The sequence below is a fragment of the Apium graveolens genome, chromosome 1 (genome assembly GCF_009905375.1).
Source record: "Apium graveolens cultivar Ventura chromosome 1, ASM990537v1, whole genome shotgun sequence".
Classification (NCBI taxonomy): domain Eukaryota; kingdom Viridiplantae; phylum Streptophyta; class Magnoliopsida; order Apiales; family Apiaceae; genus Apium; species Apium graveolens.
The window spans coordinates 4,431,765-4,447,078 of NC_133647.1; positions in this window are offsets into that span (position 1 = coordinate 4,431,765).

Sequence of the window (15,314 nt, forward strand, 5' to 3'; positions counted from 1 at the left end):
TCTCAACCACCATCACACCTTATCTCTCAATGGCTTCAAGGTGCCCAAGTTCAACTCATTACAATGAATGATCTTTTGGTTGATTAACTTTCTGGCCTTGCTAACATCACACAACAGCTTCTTACCATAGACATGTCCAATCAGGACTATTAAGCAATCTTGTTGTCTTATAAAACTGATACTGAAGAGAAGCAACAAAATATTATGAATGAAGTCGAGGAGGATGGAAGTGTTGATGTTTGGTTAAGCAAGGACTTCAATTTGAACATGGATGAGGTCTTAGAAAGATTTAGGGAAGAATATGTCACCATTCTGGGGAGCAATTCCAAGGCTCTCACGCCACAGAAAATCTATGATGTTGTGACAAAAGTCTACAAAGCTCAACTTAAAGCTTTTCATCTCATAAGTAAAGCAGTCCAACAGACTTTGGACAGCCATCAAGACAAGATAAGAAGGGTGGTGAAAGACAATCTTGATGATCTTGTCCCTACTCAAGTTCAAATCAAGACAAGTTTAAGTCTTTTGATGACCAAATGGAAAGGTTTGACATGACTAGCATGGACCAAAGCATAAAGACTCTCAAATAATCTTTTGTAGCTTTGCATGAAGTTGTCCAGAATCACATTACCAGTAACAATGACACAAGGGTCAAACTGGATCAACTTCATCAAGCTAGATATGAACCATCTGCTATTTTAATGCAAGGGATCAGAGACATTTCAAGCTACATTTGGTATTCCTACTTCAAGTTTTCACCAACCAATATCAACATCCACAAACTTGCAAATTCAAGCTCTTCAATCTCAAGTCTCCACCTTACAGTCTTCAAATAATTCATTAACAACTCAAGTCTCTCTACTCACAGCTCTGGTACAAAGTCAACATGCTTACATCAAAACAATGGTGGACTCTCATAAGCATCTACAAATCCAAAATTCAGTAGCTTTGGGAGTTATCATGGGTACTCTAAACATTCAATTGCATGCACTTCCAGAAGCTGTTAGGCCTGAAATCCCCACACCTCTCATCTTTTCTACTAACAAGACTAAGGGGGAGATAGAGGCTAGGTTGCTGAGATCATCTGTCCAAGCTCAAAAAGGTAAATCCAAGGAAACTGAACAACAAGTTGATGTTGGAATGGAGAGGCTACTAAAAGCAGCCGAGGGACTTAGTCTAAGCAGAGAATTTGATGAATTGCTAAAGGCTCTCAGGGCTTCTCTAAACAATAACTTTTTTACATATAAAAAGGCCCTGGACAAGACAAGTGATTTTCTAAGGGTGATCATGGTAATGGTGGATGGATTTCAAGAAAAAAGAATAGTTGTCAACATAAATGACTCTGGGGTGGATAGGTGTATGCATGTGTCCCTTAACTATCTCATAACAAGAAGGGCATCTGAATTAGACATTCTGATCAACAAAGTCAACAAAGTGATTCAAGAAGACACTCTCTTGCTATATGTATTGAAGAAGGCTCAAGTAGCTGTTTTTCCAGAAGCAAATCTACAACCAAGCAAGGGAGTGGCATACATCTATCCAACCCTATGAATAAACTCTGATAAAAGATCAACAAGATCATGACTCAGAAAAAAAGTAAAGAAGTTTGGAGTTGAATAAATCTGTTTTAGGAAAAAATTTCTAAGTCAAGATATCTACAAGTCACAGATCAAGTCATATAGAGAAGTCATTTGAGAACTCCAGAATGACTTATCGAGAAGTCCAAAATGGCTTATAAAGAACTCAGAGATATCGATAAGTCAAATGAAGATATGAAGATTAGAGATATTGACAAGTCATATCTGCATATAGAGAACTCAGAACTATCAATAAGTCAAAATGAAGATATGAAGATTGGAGATTCGACAAGTCAATTTCTCATTAGAGATCTCAGAGATATCGACAAGTCAAAATACATATAGAGATCTCAGAGATATCGACAAGACATTTCTACATGCAGAGATTTGGAGACCTCGACAAGTCAAGTTCACTTATAGAGATCTCAGAGATATCGACAAGTCATTTCTACATGCAGAGATTTAGAAACCTCGTCAAGTCAAAACACTTCTAGAGAACTCAGAGATCTCGATAAGCCATTATACTTATCGAGATGTTAGTTCTCTATACAACTAACTGGACATCTCGATATAAACCTCAAGTACAAAATGCATACAAGTTAAAGATTCAAGATTATCAATCAACAAACGATCTAATCACTCAGATTGAAAAGTGTACAAAAGCAGCTTGAAGAGTGCAAGATCAAGGGCCAAGATTAACTGACAAAGGAAAGTCATAGACCTACACGATTTGCAAAGATTCACTAAGCCAGAAAGGGAAAGCTTTAGAGATAACTTAAAGTAGGGTATAGTACATCGTATTGTATGCTGTGTAAACTGTCTTTACTAATCTATAAAGTAAACACTGGTCCTTTGCTTTTAAATATAACAAACAGATCTAGATTTTCTAGTACTCTCTCAAGATAGAAGCTGAGTTCTTTACTTACAAAGAACCCAGAAATTTGTAGCAAGACATACTTAATTTTAATATAAAGTTAAGTGAGTTTTAAAAATACTGTGTTTGTTGTGCATGCTTTATTAATTTATGTTAAACACAATATCTGTATAAATTAGATTGTTTTGTTCACCATATCCAAATAAGTTTAAAAAGCCTAAAAATCAAGAAAACACATTCACCCCCCTCTGTGTTGCACTCAATATCTAACATTCCTGCTAATGGATTATCAATATGATTACCTTGTGTGTGGGATAAGTCTATGTACAAATTGGTTGAGAAATTCATAGGTTGTAAATGGATTTGATGCAAACTGTCAAATTTATCGGATGATTCATTTTTCCATGTGATCAATGTTTATTATAAATTATACGTAATTCTTAATTTTAAAAATTATATATAAATTATCTTAATGATCGGTTCAATTTATTTTGATTTGGTCCCGACTAGGGCTGGGCAAAATTGAACCGTAACCGAAAAACCGAACCGAACCGTGCTAATTCGGTTTGATTTGGTCCTAATTTTTTCAGAATTTCAATCTATTCCGTCCAGACCGAATAGACCGAAATAAAATTCGGTTCAGTTCATTTTTTTAACAAATATTTTGGTCTGGACCGAATAGACAGAATAGACGAAATCATAGATACTATAATTTCATATTATATACATTTTACATATAACTTAAAATTTTTAATCATAATCTTTAATTTTTAATTGTATTTAGACTATTAGAACTCTACATATCACATTACTTTAATTATATTTTAAATTTTATAATTTGCGATTTAATTTTTAATACAATTTTTTAAAAAAAAATTCGGTTTGTTCGGACTTAACCAAATTATTTTGGTTCGATACGGTCCATAATATAACTTCGGTCCGGTTCGGTCCAAGAAAAAATGACCATTCAGTTTTTTGGTATATTCGGTGTTGTTAGGAATATGTTGTGAACTTGATGACAAATTAAACAAAACACCTTGATAGATTTAACTTAGTGAATTTTTTAGTACTCGACGGATGATCAAATATAGTCCCGACGGATGACAATTTGACATCCACCGGGTGAGTAGGTTATGTAACAAATAAGTAGTGTAGCACATTTCTGCAAACAACTTTGTGTAGATTCTGTAGGAGTATATGAGTCATGTTGACTACTAGTGGATATGCATAATAGGTTGATTAATTGTAAATATAAGATGTCTTGTAATTTTGTATAAGTGAAATGGAGTCAAGTGACAAATAGCTACCCGACGGATGATCAACAAAGCTACTCGACGGATGATCAACAAAGCTACCCGACGGATGACAAACATGTACGTACAGATGATCAAATTCAAATATCTGTTGACAGTGACAACACAGTCACATGCGTTGGGTGTTTGCAAAAGGAATATGGCAATCTGTTAAGCAGGAATTTGAGAACAAAGAAGCATTACCATTACCATACAATTGTGAAGTTATTCAAAGATGCTGGAATAGAGTAGTGAAGTCGCATGGAGTTAGACTAGATATGTTTTTTTTATCTTGTCTTATTGTCATGTAAACTTGGTGATATATAAACCAAGTGTAGCTAGTAGAACATTCAACTAAGCAAACACATTTCAAAGAGAGATAGAAAAAGTTGTACTTGTCAATAATTTCTCTGTAGTTTTTTTGTTCTACTTGTAAGCAGCTGTGAGCTATTCAAACTTCACAGGGTTCTCATTCGATATATATATATATATATATATGGTTGATACTTTCAAATCCACCAGCAAGTTTTAAAAGCTTGTGTTTTTATTACTTTGTGTTTTGATTTATATAACTACTTCATTCAGCAATCTGCAAATCAAACTCTTATATATTTATCGAGTTAGAACTGTTTTAAAATCTTGAAAAGTAGCCAGAATTACATTCAACCCCCTTCTGTAATTCTTGTTGTATTTTTAGGGAATAACAATTGGTATCAGAGCAAGCTCTTGAAGTACAAAGAGTGTAAAGATCACAACAAACAACAAGATGAACAAGAAGGATGTTGGAGTCAAAATTCCATTTATGGATAAAGATTATTATCACCACTGGAAGGTGAAAATGCACCTACATCTTTTGTCCCAAGATGAGGCCTATGTGGATTTCATAGAGGGAGGTCCTCATGTACCAATGAGAGCTGCAACTGGCAATGAACCATCTGTTCCCAAACCTAGGCATGAATGGTCAGATCCTGATATTGAGCAAGTCAGGAAAGATAAGAAGGCCATGAATATTTTGTTTAAAGCATTTGATGGTGATATGTTTGATAACATCATTAACTGTAAAACAACCAAGGAGGTTTGGGACACAATCCAAATTATTTGTGATGGTACTGAGCAAGGGAGAACAAGATGCAGCTGTTGATTCAACAATATGAGAATTTCCACTGTGAAGAAAGTGAGCCTCTCACTGATATTTTTAGTATATTTCAAAAGCTACTACATGCTCTGAAGTTGCATGGAAGAGTTTATCAAACAAAAGACTCTAACCTCAAGTTCCTTAGATCTCTTCCAAAAGAGTGGAAGCCAATGACAGTCTCATTGAGAAATTCTCAGGATTACAAGGAGTTCACCTTGGAGAGACCGTATGACATCCTAAAAACTGATGAGCTTGAAATAGAGCAAGACGAGAGGATGGAAAAAGGGAGGAATAAAAAGGGTCCATAGCACTGGTTGCTGAGTTAGAGAAGGAGAATTAGATGAAGGTAGAAGCTGTTGAGTCTACATCAAAGATCTGTGAAAGCAAGGGTAAAGGGCTGGTAGCTGAAAATGAAGATCACTTTAGCCAAGATGACATGGATGATATTGATGAGCATCTAGCATTCATATCCAGAAGATTTTCCAAGCTCAAATTCAAAAAGAATTTTGGAGCAGCCAAGCCAAGTAGAAACATGGTGGATAAATCCAAATTCAAATGTTTCAAATATGGCTTGGCAGGGCATTTTGCCAATGAGTGTAGAAAGTCAGATTCTAGCAAGAAGAAGTTTGAGCCTGTTGATTATAAACAGAAATATTTTGAGTTGCTCAAGCAAAAGGAAAGGGCTTTCATTACACAAGAAAATGATTGGGCAGCTGATGGATTGGATGAAGATGAAGAAACAAGCTATGTCAATATAGCCCTGATGGCCAAGTCTGATGAAACAGAAACAAGTTCTTCAAGTAATCAGGTAATCACCACTAACCTAGCACATTTATCCAAAGCTGAGTGTAATGATGCCATAAATGACATGTCAACAGAGTTATATCACTTGCGTGTTACACTTAAGTCTCTCACTAAGGAAATGCTAAAATTAAAGAAAATAATTTATTTTTAAGTGAGAGGAATAATGTGCTAGAGTCTCAGTTTATTGAATTTGAAAAATTGAGAATTGAATGTAAGATTGCTAAGGATGAATTAACTGAGTCCTTGAAGAAAGAAGAGATTTTAAAGAAGCAACTTGAACGAGAACAGAAAGTGATTAAAGCGTGGAAATCTTCCAGAGATGTCCATGCTCAAATCACTAAATTTCAAGGTATTGAGTCCTTTTGTGATACAGCCTGGAAGAAGAGTAAGGAGAAGTTGGAATCCAATTTAGTTGAAGGATTGTTGACAGATATAGACTCGACGGATGATGAAATCATCCGTCGGATAATCAAAAGGATTATCCGTATTATCCGTCGAGTGACAAAGAGCCACATCCATCGGCTGTAATTAAACCAGTTAGCAAAGCTAAGCTAGCTAAGTTAAATGAGAAATATGGCTCAATTTCTAAGAACTTTATTCCAGGAGAATCAAGTCAAGTCAGGAAGGAAAAGAAAGTCAATGTTGGTCATCTGTCCATCAAGCAATTGAATGACATATTAGAAAAGATTGAGGTTAAAACAGAAGCTAAAAAGAAAAACAATAGAAATGGGAAAGTAGGAATTAACAAACATAACAACTACACACCTAATAAATATGCACCAAGAAATATCTGTGTTAAGTGTGGTAGTGTTAATCACTTGTCTATTAATTATAAACTTGCCATGCCTACTCCTATGTATGCACCTCCCTCTTTTCCCAACATGACTGCCATGCCTATGAATTCTATGTTTGCTCAGAATATGAATGCACAATTTGCTAATATGCCATTTGCACCTAATCCTTATTATGCTGCATTTAGTATGCCTCAAATGCCATTTAGCATGCCTTACTTGAATAACATATTTGCAAATAGAATGCCTTTTCCTGTAAATCAAAATGTGCATGATAATTATGTTCTAATGACTGGTTTCAAAGGTCCAACTCAGATGACTAAGGATGAATCAGAAATCCCCAAGTCAAATGAGATCAAACCTAAGAAACCAAAGAAGAAAGCTAACAAGGCAGGACCCAAGGAAACTTGATTTGATTTTGATGTGTGCAGGGAAATAGAAAGAATATTTGGTATCTGGATAGTGGTTGCTCAAGGTACATGACTGGAGATTCTACCCTGCTCACTGAGTTCAAGGAAATAGTTGGCCCAAGTATTACTTTTGGAGATGACAACAAGAGTTATACTGTGGGATATGGCTTGATTTCAAAAGACAATGTCATTATTGAAGAGGTTGCCCTAGTGGATGGTCTCAAGCACAATTTGTTGAGTATCGCCCAGCTTTGTGATAAGGGCAATTCAGTGACCTTCAATTCAGAAGCCTGTGTTGTGGCAAACAAAAGAAGCAACAAAGTGATTCTCACTGGAGTGAGAAAAGGAAATGTGTATCTAACTGACTTCAACTCATCTAATGCAGAATCTGTCACTTGTCTTCTTTGTAAAGCAAGTTAAGATGAAAGTTGGCTATGGCACAAGAAGCTGTCCCATATAAACTTCAAGACTATGAATGAGCTTGTCAAGAAATAACTAGTTAGAGATATTCCTCAAATGGAGTTTACTAAGGATGGATTGTATGATGCCTTCCAGAAAGGAAAGCAGATCAAAACATCATTCAGAAAGAAGCTTGATTCAATAATTGAAGAACCTTTACAATTATTACACATGGATTTGTTTGGACCAGTCAATGTGTTGTCCATCTCAAGGAAAATATTTTGCCTAGTAATTGTGGATGATTTCTCAAAGTTCTCTTGGACATATTTCCTAAAGTCTAAAGATAAAGCTAGTGAAATCATCATCAATCACATAAGCCAAGTCAACAATCATCCTGATTTCAAAGTAAGAAGAATCAGTAGTGACAATGGAACTGAGTTCAAAAATTCTTTGATGAGATCATTTTGTGAAGAGAATGGGATTATGCATGATTTCTCTGCAACAAGAACTCCACAACAAAATGGAGTAGTAGAAAGGAAAAACAAATCTCTTATTGAAGCTGCAAGGACAATGCTTGAAGAATCAAAGTTACCAATATATTTTTGGGCTGAAGCTATGAATACTACCTGCTACACTCGGAATATCTCTTTGGTTAATCAAGCAAAGTGCATGACACCCTACCAATTGTTCAAAAATAGGAAGCCAACTCTAAATTTTCTTCTTGTCTTTGGCTGCAAATGTTATATCTTAAGGAATCAAACTGATCAACATGGGAAGTTTGATGCTAAAGCAGATGAATGAATTTTTGTTGGATATGCTGTGGGAAAGGCATATAGAGTCTACAATTTAAGAACCAATATTATTATGGAATCAGTACATGTTGTATTTGATGACAAAAAGATTGAAGAATTGCAAGATGGAGATTACCATGAAAGCCTCAAGTTTGATAATATGGAGATGGTTAGCGATGATAATGATGATGATAGTGATCAAGAAATAGTGAATAAGGATAATGCAGAAAAATCTACAACAAATGAAACATATAATTCAACATCTGTCGAGTTATAAAATGCTTCATCCGTCGGGAGACAATCTGCTTTATCCGTCGGGAGACAATCTGCCTTATCCGTCGGGAGACAATCAACTTCATCCATAAGGACACAAAGTGCATCATCCGTCGGAGCATTAAGAGAAGCTGAAAGTCAGAATAGATCACCTACAGAAAGTTCCCCTTTCTCAAATCAAAGATTCAAAAACTCAGGGGGAGTTTCATATAATCAAAACTCAGTCACACATAAAGACAATAATGAGGCATCTTCATCTAGAGCTAATCTACCTCAACAAAGAAAATGGACTAAAGATCACCCTTTTGAGCTCATCATTGGTGATGCACCTTCTAGAGTTCAAATAAGGAGAGCAACTCAAGAAGAATGTCTATATAGCAACTTCCTATCTAAGGAAGAACCAAAGAAGGTAAAAGAAGCTTTGATGGATCCTGATTGGATTTTAGCTATGCAGGAGGAGCTAAACCAATTTGAAAGAAACAAGGTATGGAAGCTGGTACCCAAACCTAATGGAAAGAATCCAATTGACACCAAGTGGGTATTCAGAAACAAGATGGATGAAAATGGCATAGTGATCAGGAACAAAGCTAAATTGGTTGCTAAGGGCTACTGCCAACAAGAAGGAATAGATTTTCATGAAACCTTTGCTCCTGTTGTAAGACTTGAAGCCATCAGAATTTTCTTAGCCTATGCAACCCATGCCAATTTCAAGGTCTATCAAATGGATGTCAAAAGTGCCTTTCTGAATGGAGATTTGGAGGAAGAAGTCTATGTCAGTCAACCTCCTGGTTTTGAAGATCCAAATTTTCCAGGATATATCTACTATCTTTTGAAAGCACTTTATGGACTGAAGCAAGCACCTAGAGCCTGGTATGACACTTTATCAAAGTTTCTTTTGGAAAATCACTTCACAAGAGGTACTGTTGATAAAACCTTATTCAATAGAAATGTTAATGGCTCTAGTATACTTGTTCATATCTATGTAGATGATATTATATTTGGCTCTACAGATGAAAAACTTTACAAAAAGTTTGCCAAATTGATGCAAAGTAAGTATGAAATGAGCATGATGGGAGAACTAACTTACTTTCTTGGTTTACAAGTTAAGCAAGTTAGTGATGGAATATTCATTAGTCAAACTAAATATATTCATGATCTTTTAAAGAAGTTTGAACTAATGGATTGCACATCTGCAAAAACTCCCATGGCCACTGCAACTAAGCTTGAATTAAACACTACTGAAAAGTCTGTGGATTTTTCAAGCTATAGGAGCATGGTTGGCTCACTTCTGTACTTGACATCTTGTAGACCAAATGTAATATTTGCTACTTGTCTTTGTGCTAGATTTTAGGTCGCTCCTAGAGAATCTCACTTAGTAGCTATTAAGAAAATTTTCAGATATCTCAAGGGAACACCAAAACTTGGCATTTGGTACCCTGGAGATTCTGGTTTTGATCTAACTGGTTATTCAGATGCGGATTATGTAGGTTGTAAAATAGACAGAAAAAGTACAATAGGAACCTGTCAATTTATAGGGAACAAGCTTGTGTCCTGGTTCAGTAAAAAACAAAATTCAGTTTCTACCTCTACAGCTGAAGCTGAATATATTGTTGCTGGTAGTTGCTGTGCACAGATTTTGTGGATGAAAAACCAATTGTTGGACTATGGTCTACAAATGGATAAAATTCCCATTTTCTGTGATAACACAAGTGCAATTGCCATCACTGAAAATCCAGTACAACATTCAAGAACAAAGCACATAGACATCAAGTACCACTTTATTAGGGAATATGTGATGAATGGTACTGTGGAACTTCATTTTGTTCCAAGTGAAAAGCAGCTTGCAGATATATTTAACAAGCCACTTGATGAATCCACCTTTTCAAGGTTGGTAAGTGAGTTAGGTATGCTTAATTATTCTTGAATTATTTCAAATATTTTTGTAAGTTTTAATGCAGCTAGAAACTTAATTGATTTTTCTGTTTTAGATAAAATTTTGGCTGTCAAAATTTACATCCCAACGGATGTTCATTATCCATCGAGTTTGATCATCTGTCGGAATATTATTTGTTAATGAAAATTAATTACTTTTCTAGATTATTTTATAACCCGACGGATAATTGATTTATCCTCATCCGTCGAATTATCTCAATCTTAGCCGTTAAAACTCTGAACACTATCCATCGGGTATACTTATAGTTTGTAAGTATAACACGACGGATAAGTGGCAGAATTTTTACAGTTTATTTATTTTTAAACGGCTATTTTGGGATATTTTGATTGGTTACTTTACTTCACTTTATTATTTTTGACAGTTTACTTCTGAGATAGTATAAAAGCAGAATTCATTTTATTCTACACTTTTATCATTTTCAAATCAATTGCTCTAACTCCCTTTCTTCTCCAAAGCAAATATTCTCTCTGCAAATTTCTTATTTTTTAACAATGGTACCAGTAGTCAAAATCATGTCTCAATCTGGATATATCTATGAAAAGAACAACTTTGCAGCACTTGTGAATATGGAGATTCCTCAGTCTGGAGACTTTAACAAGATGATGGATTTCGTGAAGAGCTGTAAACTCAGTTATGCTATGCTGGAATCACCCACAATCTACTGTGAAGTTGTGGAGGAGATATGGACAACTGCCGTGTACAACTCAACTGACAAGACCATAACTTTCACTCTCAAAGGTAAGCGGTTTTGCATTAATAGTGACATTGTCAAAGCATACTTTAGAATTCCAGATAACACTGCAACTGTTTCACACACAGACAGTGATATAGTTAACATGCTAAATTCCATGGGCTATGCACTTTCTACTTCTAAGTTAAGTAAAATTAGGAGGTTAGGTCTTAGAAAGGAATGGAGCTATCTGTGTGATATGGTAACTAAAGTATTTTCTGGTACAATTAGCAATTTTGACTATGTTCACATCTTCATGCTTAACATGTACATGCTAGTTACTGATAAATACTTTAATTTCAGTGACTTGGTCTTGTTTGAGTTAGGTTATAAGTTAGGAGAACTTAATAAGAGGGGTAAAAGTGTCTATTATGCTAGATTTTTTTATGATACTTGCTAACCATCTTATTGAGAATATTGATGTTGAGAACCCAACCAACAAGCTGAATTGTTGGGTTCAAGAAAGGACAGTCATTGCTGATCTCAACAGGGCAAGTCACCACAAAGAGTTGCCCCTCCATTACTTTCTAATTATGGAGGGACCTCAGGTAAGTGAGGTAAGCACCAATGTCTCCACTCTTCCAACCTCACACATTTCTTTGCCTTCAAGTGTAGCTATGGCATCAGTGGCAATGACCCAACAGATGCATACCCAAGCTACCAAACCAACAATTTCAAAATCCAAATCTAAAAAAGCCCCATTTGGTTTCTGTCAAAAGAAATCAGTTGCAAAATCTACTAAACACAAAGAGGGGAGTGTGAAGGAGAGTGAGCAAGGTGAGGGACAGGGTGAAAATCAAAGAAACTCTAAGGATAAGGCTGGTGAGATGAGTGTAGCTAAACCTAGCCACACCACAGTTTCCCAACAAACTGTGGTTGCTAATGAGGAAATAAACTCACTTCTAGTTTCATCCTCCCAAAAGGGTGTTACTACTGAAACAAGCTCCCAACCAGGAGCACATGCCAAGAGGGTTAGGGACACAAGTTCACCACAGACTTATGCTAGAAAGAAAAGATCAAAAACCCTTGGGGATGCACAGGGAACACACACAGTACAAACTGGTGCTAAAGACCCAGTCACTGCACCATCTCAAAGACAGATTGATGTGGCTCCAATAAATGTGGAGTCACAGCCAAAATCATTAACAATTGAAGCACCTGAAATACCAAATTCACCCACACACTCACTGGATGTTGACATGATCAATACATCACTTCCAAATTCTCCATATTTAACTCTATTGGAGAAGCCAAAAATCCAAGCAAGTGAGCATCATCTTCTAGATGATTTGTTGGCTCACTTGTCATTTCTTTCTGAGTCTGTTGAGACATCCGTGCCTAAATTTTCATCAATCTGCACAGAGTCTACAATAGTCTCTACTCTAAACTCATTCATTTATTCTATCCCAGTGGATATTCTTCATCCGTCGAGTAGTGATTGTATCCCGACGGATGTGCCTAACAGCAGTCATCCGTCAGATAGCCAAACTACTATCATGATGGATATTCATCATCCGTCGGGAGTCTCTACACAACTTCAAATTTCTTCAATTATCACAAGTGCAGAGGACTTAGTAGTAGTACAATCACTCCTAGGATTGAGGGAAGGGAGTGAACTGAGTGAGAGGCTGGGTTGCTCCCAGGAAAAAGGAGAGAAAATGAGTGAACATATGAAGTCCATTTCTTCAGGACTGGCAAAAGTGAGTGAGGGGGGTCCCACCTTAGATGGTGAAGGTGAGGGTATGAGGGTGGGAAGCCAAGGGGAGCCCTTGATGAAAAAACAGAGAGATCATGAGATAAATGCAGGTACTGGAGAGATAAGGATGAACATCATTGCTAGTGAGTCAATGAATATCTGTGATGCAAAAAGGAAAAGACTATTTTAGCAAGAATATCAAGCTGTCATAGATTCTATTTTCCTAGATGCTGAGACATTTACTCATCCTACTACAACTTATCAAACTCTAGCTATACAGGGCAATGAGGAGGTTGAAAAGATGCTCAACTTAGTGCACACTACTCAATCTCTACAAAGAGCAAATGATGCAATCACTGCTATGCCTTCAACTACTGACAGTGATTTTGAATTGGCTGAAGACTTATTTGGGGATGCTGGTGGGGATGATGAGGAAGACAACATGAGCATAGGGGGAGATGTAGATGTTCCTTCCTGGATGCTAACAAAAGAATATTCCTACTCACATCTCCAATCAACACTATTCAAACTGATTCATGACACCCAAACAGTCATTCAAGCATCTACAAATGCCAGCACAAAGAGGCTACATAAAGCACATCTTGAAGCTCTCAGCTGCATAAGATTCAAGCTCTCCAACACAGTCAAAGTGTGGATGAAATCAAGCAGGAAGTCTCTGAAGTAAAACAGAATTTCATAGTAAGGTTGGATGTTAGACTTCCTGGAACCACCATGACCGAGATAGCTCAGAAGCTAAGGAAGGAAGCCGATCTCAATAGAAAGGTTGAGGCCATGGACTCTATATTGTCTAATGTGGAGAAGTCAATGGCCAAGATACTTGATAATCAAGAAACTCAGACTGCTCTGCTCCAACATTTGGTGGCTTCTCAACTCCCTTCCACTCTCCAACTTGATGCTAACAAAAAGGGGGAGAAAGACTCATCTAATGAGGGGGAGAAACAGCTCAACATCCAAGTCAGCAAAGTAATTATGCCAACAATTGCTTTCACAAAGCCACCAGCCATGGGCAACATTGACATCATCAATCTGGCAACAACAAAACTGGAATCAAATGATAAACTGCTAAAGATTGATGTAGCAGCAGCTGAGAAGGAATTAAAAGAAAAATGGAGGAAAATAAATGCAGAAATTCAACAGAAATTTGGACCAATTCAGAATCCAGACAAAGTCTTTAATCATCACTCTCAAGTCAAGCACATTTCTGTGAATGTAATGAGTTTGAATTATCTGGAAAAGGGTCAAACATCTTGCATCAAATCTCCAAAATCAAATTTGATCATGAAGCCTAAAAGAAACTACTCAAAGTTTTTAGACAAAAATTATATGGATATTGTGTATGAAACACCTAGGCCATATGAGAAGAAGTTGTTGGCTAGGTCAATTGTATTTTCAAAGATCCTACTGATTCAACACTTAAAAGAAGAATTGCCAAGATCTACAGAAATGGTAAAGAAATTTGTGTGGTGGCTGGACACCCTCAGTTTATAGAAGCTAAAAAGGAAGAGAAGGAAAGAATCAGGCAAGAAAAGAAGCAAGTTGTCTTAGATGCTAAGAAGCTCAAACAAAAGAAGAAGCAGGCTGCTATCTTGGCCAAACTGCAAGCTGTGAAGACTACAACTGAGATTTCTGCACAACCATCTGTGATTGCTGAACCTCAAGATCAGAAAATGCAACAGAAACTATAACAGAAAGAAGATTCAGATACAAGCTCCACTCCAAAAGGAAATTGGACTTCAGTGATGAGGAAATGGAAGACTACATTCCTAAAAAGTCCACAACTTTAACTCAGACATCAAAACCCTCAATGGTATTTGAAGAATTCAAGGTGGTGGATCCAACAAGGAACATTCATGGTGAGCCCATAATTCCAAAGGATGAGCCAGTAGACTGGGATAGTTTGCCAATTCCTGAACTAAACTTTCCAATCTTTAACAAGCTAAAGAAAACAAAGACTAGAGCAATCAAGAAAGTGAAGCCTGTGACTCTTAGATCCAAGACTCTAACAAAATCTTAACCCACAGTCAATAAGGAGGATCTCTTATACACCCGTGAAATCAAGGAGTTCTCTGAAATAAAACCTCTACTTGGAAGAATTGGAAGAAGTAAGGGGGATTGATGTCTACAGACATCTTCCAGAAAGGCTAGTGTTCAAGTATAAGGGAGGGAAAGAGATCACATGGCCACTTCACAGGATTCTTCAAGAAAGCCAATCTATACTGATAAAGGTCTATTCATCCTTCAATAAGAACTTTAGATTTAATGTAACTACAAGGAGAATAGTCCCAAAGAAAATAGAGGAACTAAAGAGCAATAGAGCCAAAGATGCACTTCCAAAAACTCTGTCTATTCCCTTCACAGGAAAGAGAGTACATTTGAGGCCTTATTGGCTGATGAAATTCATGGATGACAAGGGAGTTAGAAGATTCTTCAGACTGGATGATCAACTGAGTATCTCTAGCAATGAGACTCTTTTGGAAATGCAAGAAATGTTAGATTTATCTGAAGCTGATGAACTTGAATTTCACAGACAACTCCAAAGTCAGATAGAAGGGAACAACAGGAGGCTTGGG